The 11,355-nt window shown below is 44.8% G+C and overlaps 1 long non-coding RNA gene and 1 pseudogene across 1 annotated transcript; both read right to left on the minus strand.

Moving 5' to 3' along the window:
• Positions 1-391: 391 nt before the first annotated feature.
• On the minus strand, positions 392-588 carry LOC148117730 (Nuclear RNase P; annotated as a pseudogene).
• A 4,177-nt stretch (positions 589-4,765) lies between these two features.
• On the minus strand, positions 4,766-10,180 carry LOC125389880 (uncharacterized). The gene is made up of 2 exons (XR_007228554.3): positions 9,502-10,180; positions 4,766-6,328 (listed from the first exon to the last, which is right to left on the minus strand). It is a non-coding gene; the product is annotated as an uncharacterized LOC125389880 (long non-coding RNA).
• Between the last annotated feature and the right edge of the window lie 1,175 nt (positions 10,181-11,355).

The following is an 11,355-nucleotide window of genomic DNA, read 5'->3' on the forward strand; positions in this document are numbered from 1 at the left end:
CTCCCCTATTTAGATGGAAAAACCTCTAGGTAACATTGTTTATTTCATCCGTTGCCAGGGGCAATAGGTAATGATAACCAGGTTGACGCGCCTTTATTATGATAATTAGGACCAGTTCTTTGAGGGAGAATGGACTTCGATCATCTGGCTACTTCCTGCTGACAAAGGGGCGATGTTTGGGGGGATAAATGTTTTTATCTGACTGAATTTTTGGCGACAAATGTTTTTATCTGACTAAATTCTTGGCGACCTTGGCTGAGGGCGGCGGCAGCAGCGGACAGCGGCGGCTGCCACAGCTCCGCCTCTGAAGCCCATAATGGCGCGCTCCGCATGGCCCAAAGGCATGGCTCCGCCCCGGGCCGTGCGCGGGCTCGCCGTTTCACCTCAGGCAATGAACTCTTTCACCTCAGGCAATGAACTCGCACCGCCGGCTGTGAGCCTTTTCCAAGCTCCGGCGAGGGGGGGCATCCGCCCACCCGTGGAGGGGCTTCTCCTGCCCGGTCCGCCCGCGCGCAGAGCCCCGTTCTCTGGGAACTCACCTCCCCGCTCGCCCATGTTGCTATGGAAACACAGTTTTTCCGCAGAGCCGATTCAGCTCCTCTTTGCCTTCTATGGCGCCGCTGCTCACCACGCAGCTTCCGCCTCAGTCAGGCGAGTCCGCTCAGGTGCTGAAAAAGTCCTCCAAAAACCATAGCCCCGCCAGAAGGCCTCTGATGTCACACGGACTTTAGCCCGCCCGCGACCTGGCTATTCGCAGGCCTCTGCGGACTCCAGCAAATTTCCCGCCAGCAACTGGTTAGCATGGCCACGCCTCCCGAACGAGCTAGCACTGGAGAGTGCAATTTTGCGTCTCCCTCCTGAGTAGCTGGGATTACAGGTGTGCACCACCGTGCCTGGCCCACTTCCGTGTTTCTAATCAGGCATTACCGCTCAAAGGCGGGCCGGCTGCCGCCAGCACTCTCAGCACGATCAAGCAGCTTGTCTTTCTCAGTCAAAAAATTAAAGTTTTTTGTACGTGAGAGCCAGAGACTGAGCTCTCTTAACAAAATTAGGCGAAAATCACCTCCAAAAGCTCTGTGGCTCTTTAAGAACAGGGAAGGCAGTGATCAAGTTTGCCTCCCTACGAGACTGTTGCCTCCAGTCTCTATCAGCGAGTACGCAGGTGGACGGAGAGGGAGCGGAAGCCGCGGTCTCCCGTACCCCATCGTCCTCAAAGTCCCGCCTTAGTTACCTCGCCTTTTTTGCTGCTGTTTACATTCCTCCTGCACTGAACTTAAGGGATTTTTCTTCCCCGTTGCTTTCTGTACCTTCTTTCAGATACCTTAACTTTGATTTTTTTTTGTATTTTCTTTTCTATTTAGGCCTATCCTTTGAAATTCCTTTTTACATTTCTTTTCCTCCCCTTTCTGGGGATTTCAACCGACGTCACTCACCGCTCCATGTTCTCAGAGTTCTGAAATTCAAGGCTCTCTGTGCTGGTGTCTGATCTTGGCTTTTTCTCCCGGGCTTTCTCAGGGTCCCCCGGCGTAGTTGTCAGGGTCCCTCAGCGTCCCGGAGTTTCGAGCACCAGTTGCGGGGGGCCATCCTGTCCCGCAGGAATGAACGCCACCAAAAACGAGAATTCCTTCTCTGGTCACATCTTTATTTGGAGCATTTCCTTGAGGAAAATTGGGGGAAGGGAAGATAGAGCAGGGACGAGAGAAAGCTTAGAGAGAGAGCGTTGGGCCCCGAGGCAGCTGCTTTTAAACGGCGGAGCAGCCTGAACGCTGTCCCGATTGGTCAATGCCACTCTGCTGGTCTGAGCATGTGCAGGCAAGGGTGCAGGCAGGGGTGCTCAGCCCCACGTGGCTACCTCCAAACTGCAGGACCACCTGTGCCTCCAGGTGGCTCCCAACAGTATGGTATGACTTCGTGGGGCCCCTTGACTCCAACCCACCAAGGTTGCCTTCCCGCTGCAACAGGAAGTATGTGATCTACTTTTTCTTTTTGATTTTATAGGGAGTTACAGTAAAGAAACTGCATTTATCGCAGAAGAGACTTCGAATTTTGGACTTTAAAACATTGTTGAGACTGTGATAGACTATGGGACTTTTGAAGTTGGACTAAATACGTTTTTGCATTCTTATACTGTTACAAGTTTATGGGGGCCAGGGAGTGGACTCTGGTAGTTTGAATTGAATCGGGGCCCCCCACCCGTAATCTCATAGGGAGGGGCATTATTAGGATATGTGGCTTTGTTGGAGGGGGTTTGGCCTTGTTGGAGGAAGTGTGTCACTGTGGGGCGGGCTTTGAGGGTTTCTATGGTGGGAAACCTGCCCAGTATCTCAGTTGACTTCTGTTGCCTGCAAGATCCAGGAAGCTCAGTTAGTCCTCCCGTGACGTGTCTGTCTGGGTGCCGCCATGCTCGCCGCCATGATGAAAATGGACTGAACCTCTGAAACTGTAAGCCATTGCTGCAATTGAATGCTTTCTTTATAAGAGTTGCCGTGGTTATGGTGTCTTTCCACAGTAATAGTAAACCCTAACGAAGACGGCTACATATTAGTTGGAGGCTAACCTGGGCTACATGAGATTTTGTCCCAATACACAAACAAAAAGGCAGTAGCAACAACAGCAAACAGAGAAGACTGGTTTAAGTAACTGTATTAGTCCAAGAGGCAATTATTTTTCATAGGAAAGGGACATTTACAGGCAATTACTGGCAAAGGGGGGTGAGCGTCCCTTGTCTGAGATGCTTGGGATAGCTGTATTACAGATTACAGACTTTGAAATGTTTGAAGATTGAGATATTCTGGGTGTGAGAGAAGAGTCTAAACATGAAGTCCCCTATGTGTTACATGTTTTATTCACTTGTCTTGAGGTAATTTTCTACAATATTTTTCTGCACCTATGTTTTGCTTTCTTTTTAAAGATGTTTTAAGCTTTGTTTAGAATTTGCTTTAGTATTTTGATTATGTGTATATGTGTGGGTCTGTGTTCATATGTGCTCACGCCAGAAGCATGAGCTCGCATGGAGCGGGAGTTGCAGGTGGTTGTGAGCCATCTGGTATGGGAGCTGGGAACTTAACTCGGTATGTGTTCTTAGTTGTTGAGCCATATCCCCAGCATCCTGTGTGAAGGGCTCTAACCGGCCCAAACAGGCTGACTGCAGATCCTTCCCTTCCCTTCTCTCTTGGGCTAAACCCCTAAAGTCCTGTTTGACCACTTCCTCATGCATAACTCATTCCTGAGGTCTACTTATCAAAATACCAAGGGCCAGCATCAAAATTCCTCTTTGACTACCCTAATTAGCATGCCAAAGTCTCCCATTTGGCTATCATAATTAACATGCCTAATCAAAGCCCCCCATTTGACTACCCTAATTGACAAGCCCAATCAAAACCTACCAACCTGTCCTAGCCCCGACTTCCCGTTTTTCTCCTTTAAAATCCCTCCTGCTGAGTCACTTGCTGTTTCTGCCCAGTTCAGGTTCAGCCACCTTGCCTCTCTATCTTGCTTAATAAATAAACCTCCTTTGTGCTGAGACTTTGGTGTCTGAATGTGTTCTGTGCCAACTCCAAGGCCCCTCTACCCTGTTTTTATTTTTTTAAATTATGTATATATGTGTGTGTGTGTGTGTGTGTGTGTGTGTGAATATATCAGTTCAGGTGCCTGAGAGCATAGGTCCCTATAATGAGCCTATTTCTGTATTGCAGTCAGCTCCCAAATAATGATGCAGAAACGAGTTGCTTGTTTGTTTGTTTGTTTCTGAGAGGGATTTCTCTGTAGCTTTGGAGCCTTCCCCGGAACTAGCTCTGTAGACCAGGCTGGCCTTGAACTCACAGAGATCCGCCTGCCTCTGCCTCCTGAGTGCTGGGATTAAAGGCGTGCGCCACCACCGCCTGGTCTAACTAGTTGTTATGACTTAAATAAACTCATTTCTATTAGTCTACGGTCTATCATATCCCATGGCGTTACCTCTCTTCCATCCTGCACCCCCTGCTTCCTCTCCATGTCTTCTGTTATCTCCTGTGAACCTAGGCTCCTTCTCCTCTTTCTTTCTTGCCTCAGAAATCCCGTCTATGCCCCTGCTTTCACACAGTGTACAAATATCCCACAACAGGTTCCAAAGAGAACTTGTGGAGTCATGGGGGAGGGGTTGAGGAAGCTAGCATTGACCTTGACAAGTTAATAGGCACCAGTCCTGGGTTAATAGAAGTACCACAGGACTCCCTTTTTAATCGTTCAGGAACTTTCTTCAAGCCCCTGAAGGGATGGAGGCTTTCGACTAAATGCCTGACCTTGGGAAAAGGATTTTCTCAGGGGGTGGGGGTGGGGTGGGGGTTCAGACATTCCATTATAGAATATTGTACTTTCTTGTATGATTTAGTTTGTCCAAATAGATACAGCTTGGAGTGGGCACAGAGGAAGCTAAGGAAATATTAGCGTGAGCCTGAGTAGACCATAGGGATTTATAAATCTTGATTACCAAATATACCTTATTTATCAAGCTTGTATCACTCCTCCAGATGTCCTAGCAGCTTGGTGGTGACTAGTGTGGGAGTAGGCAGAGTTATCACACTGGATGGTTCCACGGTGGCAGGAATTTTTTTTCCCCCAAGAATTATTTTAAGAGACTGCGATTGGGTACATCTTCATCTGCCACCAAAGCCCACCCAGCATTTCCAGAGGGAAAGGCGTAGGGAACTCCCATAACACATAGTGAGAATTGTTATGCCCAAATCCGCAAAGTCCCCCTAAAGCCAACAAGGAGACCAAGACCAAGTCCTGTATGTAAAAGCAAACAGCCTTTATTTTATGCAAGTTTGCAAACGCGGTCTCTCCGCCTGTCCAATGTATTAGAATAAAAAGAGAGCCCCAAGCTCAGTAGTAGGAGGAGGTTTTTTATAGTAGTAAATGTGGGGGTGAGGGGTTTCTGAGGTTCGGGACCCCTGATTGGCTGACATTTGTCTAGGGGTGTCCTGGTGAGTGTGCTGGCAGGTGATCCTATCTACAGCAGTTAGAATGTTAGGCATTTCCTTTGGATGGTCTGTTTTGGGGTGGTTGTCGGGTAATCTCAGCTTGTGGTTCTTCCTGAAACCAGGTATAATTTCAGGGTAAACTACTGAGACTCAAGCCTCCATTTAATTTTATTGATGGCCCAGTCCTACTCTGGCAGGTGTTAATGGTTGGAAGTAAAGAACTTCCTTTGAGTGATCTGTTCATATTTAGATTATCAAGGCTGGCTCCTACATTTCCCTCTTCACAAGCACCAATGACAGGACCCAATATTGGGTACTGCTTGCCCCTGGTTTTAAGGAGGTATGGAACTATTTAAATTAATAAATCCATTAATTGACAACTTTGAGCCTATTTTTTTTTTTTAGTATATTAACAGGCACTATAGGTGATTATCTTGTCCCCCATGCCAGGGAGTTCCCTCTTGTCTCAGCCTTCCAATCTATCTTGGGCAAGGAGCATGGGACAATGTGTTCCTTTCCGCAACTACTTCAACCTGACGTTAGTGTGTTGTTATCAGAGCCCAAGCAGGTTGAAAGGCTAGCCAAAGCTGGGGAGGGAATTTAGGCAATGGGGCACTCATCAGACTTCGTTGAAGGAACAGGAAGTGTTCATATCAGCTGGACTGGTCCACATCAGCTTTCAGGAAGCCCAGGGCTCGCCGTCCTTCAGAGCAGGTTGTAGTCAGCAGCTGATGCTTAGATGCGTCTGTCAGTCAAGTGGAAGCCTATTGAGATAAGTTTAAACTGGGAACAGAAGTTAAAACTTAGAAAAAGAGCAGATAACAGATGTCTGTAAACAGGAGGTATAGACTCACACCTTTGAGTACTAGCTAACAAGTTGGCTATAGCTTTGTGGAAGAATCTGGATACCTTTTGCTATTAAACTGACATTATTACTGCCCTAGCCATTAATACTATCAGAGATCTCAGAAGGATAAAGTATATCTGAGTACAGACCAAATAGTTTCAAATCTATTAAAAACTACAGGGACCAGAGTCCATATACAGTTAGCCATACCCAGGTCTCCATAGCATTGGAGGCAGAAATATCCAGGCTTACTGTCTAAGCCAGACCCATAAGGTGAATTTTTTTTTTCCTGTGGAAGAGGGGCATGGAAAATACTGACTTTATTTTGTCTAGGAAAAAGAGGTGCAATCAATTCTCCAAGGTCCTGCTGTCTGTCCACAGTCTGGACCAGGTCCTGGCAGCAGGTGTTGCACTGGGGCACCTCGCCCAGTGGTCAGCGTCGTCATAATCCAGGTGGAAACATCTGGTGTCTCATAATCTTCTCTGGAGACCTCAGGTTACTGCTAGGATCTCGGAGTCTCTGTCAAATATAATAAACTTTTTAATTATTATTTTAAATGCCGTATTCTGCAGATCTCTGAAGTATGAGTGCTGCCTAGGTATGTCTGATTAGACAAACTTTGTTTTTCATTACTTGTTTTAAATAAGGTTTATTTTTGTAACTAATTATATCAGTACTTTAAAGATGATTGACCATCTTGTACTTCCTAACAGTCTATAATACGTTAGCAGCTTTCACAAGACTAGAACTCCACACTGTAATGATTTTGAGTTGAAACTAATAAAGAAACTGAATTAGTCATTCCGAGGGTAAACACAGAACAAGTTTGTATCTAGCTGTTAATGCTGTCTCCTGCAAAGGCAAAGAAGGGGGTCCCAGGGAGAAATGGGAACAGGAGGGAGTCTAAGAGCTGGCACTGCCCTAGGGCAAACTGAGACTCAGGTCTACTTTTTCTGCTCAGCTATAGAACCCATCTTGACAGGTGTGTATCAAGTTGCCCTGGGAAAGCTGCCCTGGGCCCTACATTTTTCCCCCTTCACAAGTACTTATGACAGAACTCAATCATGGGTCCTGTCTGTTCAGGGGCTCGAGGGGGTGATACTGGGACCTCAGTACCATCAGTCAAACAGTATTGACCCATTCTGGAACAAAAGCCATCAAGTCTGTTGATAAGAAGAAGCAAGATCATTAGGGGCCCGTTAGAGCTGAAAGTAGATGGTTAACCAAGGAGACCAGTTGAACAAGTTTTCATACCATCCAGATTTTGCATGAGCATTCTGTTCTCTATCATTAACAAGGCCACTGAATCTCTAATTACCCTGGAGTGATTTAGAGACATTTTTTTTCCCCAGAAGAGGAGGCCCAAACCTCTTAGTATCAACACAAAAATCTATGACTCAATCTATCCAAATAGCTTAAACCCAACAAAGTCAGCAAAGATAAGGAGACTAAACATACATTTTTAAGCCTGAATAGACCTTGAACAAGGAAATATAATTTTAAACCATTAGTTAATATTTTTAAAATGCTTTTATCTTTTAATATAGTTTTTTATGTTATAGTGATCCTCCCATTACAGAATTTTTCCCATAGTTATTTTACAACTGCAGTTTTGCCTATGCTGTGAATCTTAATTTAAACATCTGACATGCAGGTGGTCCCAGACTACCCCTGTACAACCCCCAAAAGATTGAGATTCACAGGCTTGGACGCTGTTCCAAGCCCTCTATCAAACTGCTTAGGTCATTGTCTTCTGCATCACAAGAAAAGAAGAATTCTGTTTCTGGTTAGCTTTTGGTGCTTATGGCTTTGACCCTAATTTTTAGCCTTTTATTTGAAGTTTAAATATTAACTCTAGCAAAATGGCAATCCAAAATTTAAAATGGAATTATGTCTTATAGATTCTTATAAATTACTCATGCATAGATTTTAAGTAAATAAAACATAGATCTAACAAAGGAAGAGCCATAATTCAATTCTAGAGCCAACTTTTCAACAACAACAACAAACCATTATATAGCACTTTTAACATTATCTAAACCAAAAAGTCATCTGAATTTTTGCTAACCCAAATTCAGGAATCAGAAATCAGTGATAAATTTCTGAAGTAAGGCCCGTAAATGTGGCCACAGCAGTGATGGGTGGCAGAGACAGCAAAAATAGACCATTTCTGTCTCAGCTTCATGCTTGCAAGGAAACTTTAGTAGACAACCTTTTCAGCAAAACAAGCACATTCAGTATTTGCAGGTATAAGAAACCACAGCAAACATAGTTCACATCCCCTTCTGACCTTCTATAACTTTTTATATACCTTCAATCCGTGTTCCTCTCTTCCTTCTTTCAGTCTCCTCCTTTCTCCCTCGCTTTACAGACTACATAAAAATTCTTACCAAAGTCTTTCTTGTGATTTCCCTCAGTGGTATATGATATATTGTATGGCTATAAATATTTTAAACAGAAACAGAAACATGCATATACTATAACAAAAAAAAACCTTTAAATTTACATCATATAAAATCTTGTACCAGCGTGAAACAGTTGAGACCAAGAGTAGTTTTTTTCATACATTAACAAATAATTTGTAACCAACCCCTATAAAAGATGACAGATATTTGTGACACATTGGTTCTGAATGATCAAAGCATCTGGTGGAAGGAAGTCTGGCTACAGTGTCACAACACGGCCATTGCAGCAACTTCTATAGCCAGAGTCCTTGACCCGCAGAGCTTAACCTTGGTCAGGTTTGACCAGAAGTTGAGTTATGCAGCCCACAGGGCGGGCAGAGGGAGGGGGCAGGGTGGTATGCGGCATTGCAGGAGGTGGGGGAGATTGTTAACCTCTCCAGTCACGGCAATTAACCCTAGATTCTTTGTTCAATGTTTGAAATTCTATTGGGGCACGTCTGCCCCCTACAGCTGTGGTTGGCAGCCTTGTTACATTGTAGCAACAGGGTGTATAACCCAGCCACCCATCCATATTAGCGTGCTGCCTGTAGTCCCGTGCTTGGGGCCAAGGCTGACTCCTTTTCATGAAATGTTTAAGCCGGGCGGTGGTGGCTCACACCTTTAATCCCAGCACTCGGGAGGCAGAGGCAGGCGGATCTCTGTGAGTTCGAGGCCAGCCTGGTCTACAAGAGCTAGTTCCAGGACAGGCACCAAAAACTACAGAGAAACCCTGTCTCAAAAATCAAAAAAATAAAAAAAATAAAAAAAAAGAAATGTTTAAGGCGTCAAGGAAACTATACCCCTATTCGTATGGCCCTATCTCTAAAGTCCTGTAAGTGATCACAATATCAAAGTCAAAGAAGTCATGATTTGAGTCTGTTCCATATTGTCAGCGTCGTTCTATAAGTCAGGACAAAAACACGACACACAGACACAGGACTATGGCGCCAAATCAAACCAAAGACGACAGTTTCAATCAATTTTGTGGGTGTGACCTGCCCCTCTATCGAAATGAGATTGCTTGCTACCTGCTTGTCTCTACACAGACCCGAGACTGCTACCCGGGTGTCTCACCATAGGGAACCACCCTCTGCGGAAGGGCCCTGGGGACGTCTCCTCCAGGCGCTCCGCCTACGATCTTTCCCTGCTTCCACCTAGATCATCTATAGGACTTACGGTTCGTGGGCCTGCTCACAGAAAGACATGAGACACAGACAGAAGACATGAAACAAAACAAAGAAAACTTACCGGCTGATTGACGGTCCTATGGGTGGTCGTCCCAGTGGGCTTGGGGGATCCTGGACCAGCTGTAAATGGTCATGTGGGTGTTGGAAATCAAACCTACATCCTCTACACGAGCAGTCAGCACTCTTAACCACTGAATCACTATCTGCAAAATTTTTTCAGTTTGACAACTTAGTGCCAGAAAGTTTTGAATCTCAGGGCATCTCGGATTTCAGACACAGGAATTCATTATACTTTACCTGTACTTTTCCAGTCCTAATGAAAGAATTGACCTCGCAACAGTTGCCACTGCCTGCCAGACGTACTGAGTAAGAGGTTCAAGGGCCTGTGACCGCTGTGTAAAGATACTGTTTGCATAAATGTATTAAACAACAGAACACCAGGAAAGCAACAGCCGGGGTTCCACCATAATATGTGATCTGAGAGGAAGTTAGGGTTGTCAGCAAAGAATTCTTAAAAAAAAAAAAACCTTCTAAAAGTAACACCAGTTTACAGGAAACATGAGAAATAGATGTCTGTGCCAAACAGCAACACAAGGACGTAATCAGGGACAAGCAAGAACAATTGTTGGGGCTGGAGAGATGGCTCCGTGGTTAAGAGCATTGACTGCTCTTCTAGAGGTCCTGAGTTCAATTCCCAGCAATCATATGGTGACTCACAACCACCTGTAATAAGATCTGGTGCCAACTTCTGTCTGCAGGGACACATGTATACAGGGAACATTGTATACATAATAAATAAATAAATAAATAAATAAATAAATAAATAAATAAATCCTTTAAAAAAAGAAAAAAGAAAGAACAATTGTTACAGATAAAGAATTTTGCTGACAACCACCAGATCTTGAGTCTATGACGGCACCTTCATGAGTTAACTGGGGAGCTCTGGACACAGATTGGATACCAATATCAACCAGCAGTTGATACTGTAATACTGGTTATTATGGCCGTAACCCTTCGTGGTACATAGGGGTTGCCTGTGAAATGGTGTGAGGCCTGGAACATGTCGTTCCACTGTTTTGAGCAGAGGGAATGCATTCATTATTAAGGAAAGAACTCCTGAGACTGGGAGGGGCCGTCAGGGGAAGAATAGGCACGTCAGGAAGTGTTGGAGAACAGACGAAACAAAATTAAACTATCTCCATTGTTAAAGCAGGGTGACAGGAGGTAGGGGTTCACTATACTTTACTGCGGAACTTTGTTCCGACCCTTTCTTACTCTGTAGCCCAAGCTGTCGTGGAATTCCCAGTGTAGCCCAGGCTGGCATCAAATTTGAGGTAATCTTTTGATGTAAATATTTTTGAGGTCAGCCGCCTGAGCGCTGGTATTACTGGTGTGAGCCACCTGCTCTCGATCACAATTTCTTTTATGTTTCCTTTCGAACAACACCAAGAGTAGTTTAGGTTTTGTTGAAGGAAAGCTCATTGAAATAAGAGTCAGAGAAAGCTGTCCCAAGTGCAATGGAGAATGGCAAAGGAGGAAGGGTGAAGAAACAGAGTAACACACAGGAAGAGAGGAAAGGAGCTGGGTGTGTTGGTGCAGCCTTTACTCCGGGCACTCAGGAGGCAGGGGCAGAGGCAGGAAGATCTCTGTGAGCGGGAAGGCCAACCTGCTCAACGTCAGCCAGCCATCATGGTGAGACTCTCTCTCTCTCTCTCTCCTTGATATTTCCCCACTCTATAAACAAACATTTTTTTCAAAAGTCTCTGATCCATGAAGTTGTGAAAACTAAATTAAATATTTATGGAAAGTTCATGTTCTATACTTGGAACAAAATAGGCCCTGAATCAATATTGACTGCCTTTTAAATGTTTAAGTAAGATTGAATGCAAACCTCCTCTGTGTTCCCAAACTGGTT

Source organism: Myodes glareolus, chromosome 26, assembly GCF_982192425.1.
Source record: "Myodes glareolus chromosome 26, mMyoGla1.1, whole genome shotgun sequence".
Lineage (NCBI taxonomy): Eukaryota > Metazoa > Chordata > Mammalia > Rodentia > Cricetidae > Myodes > Myodes glareolus.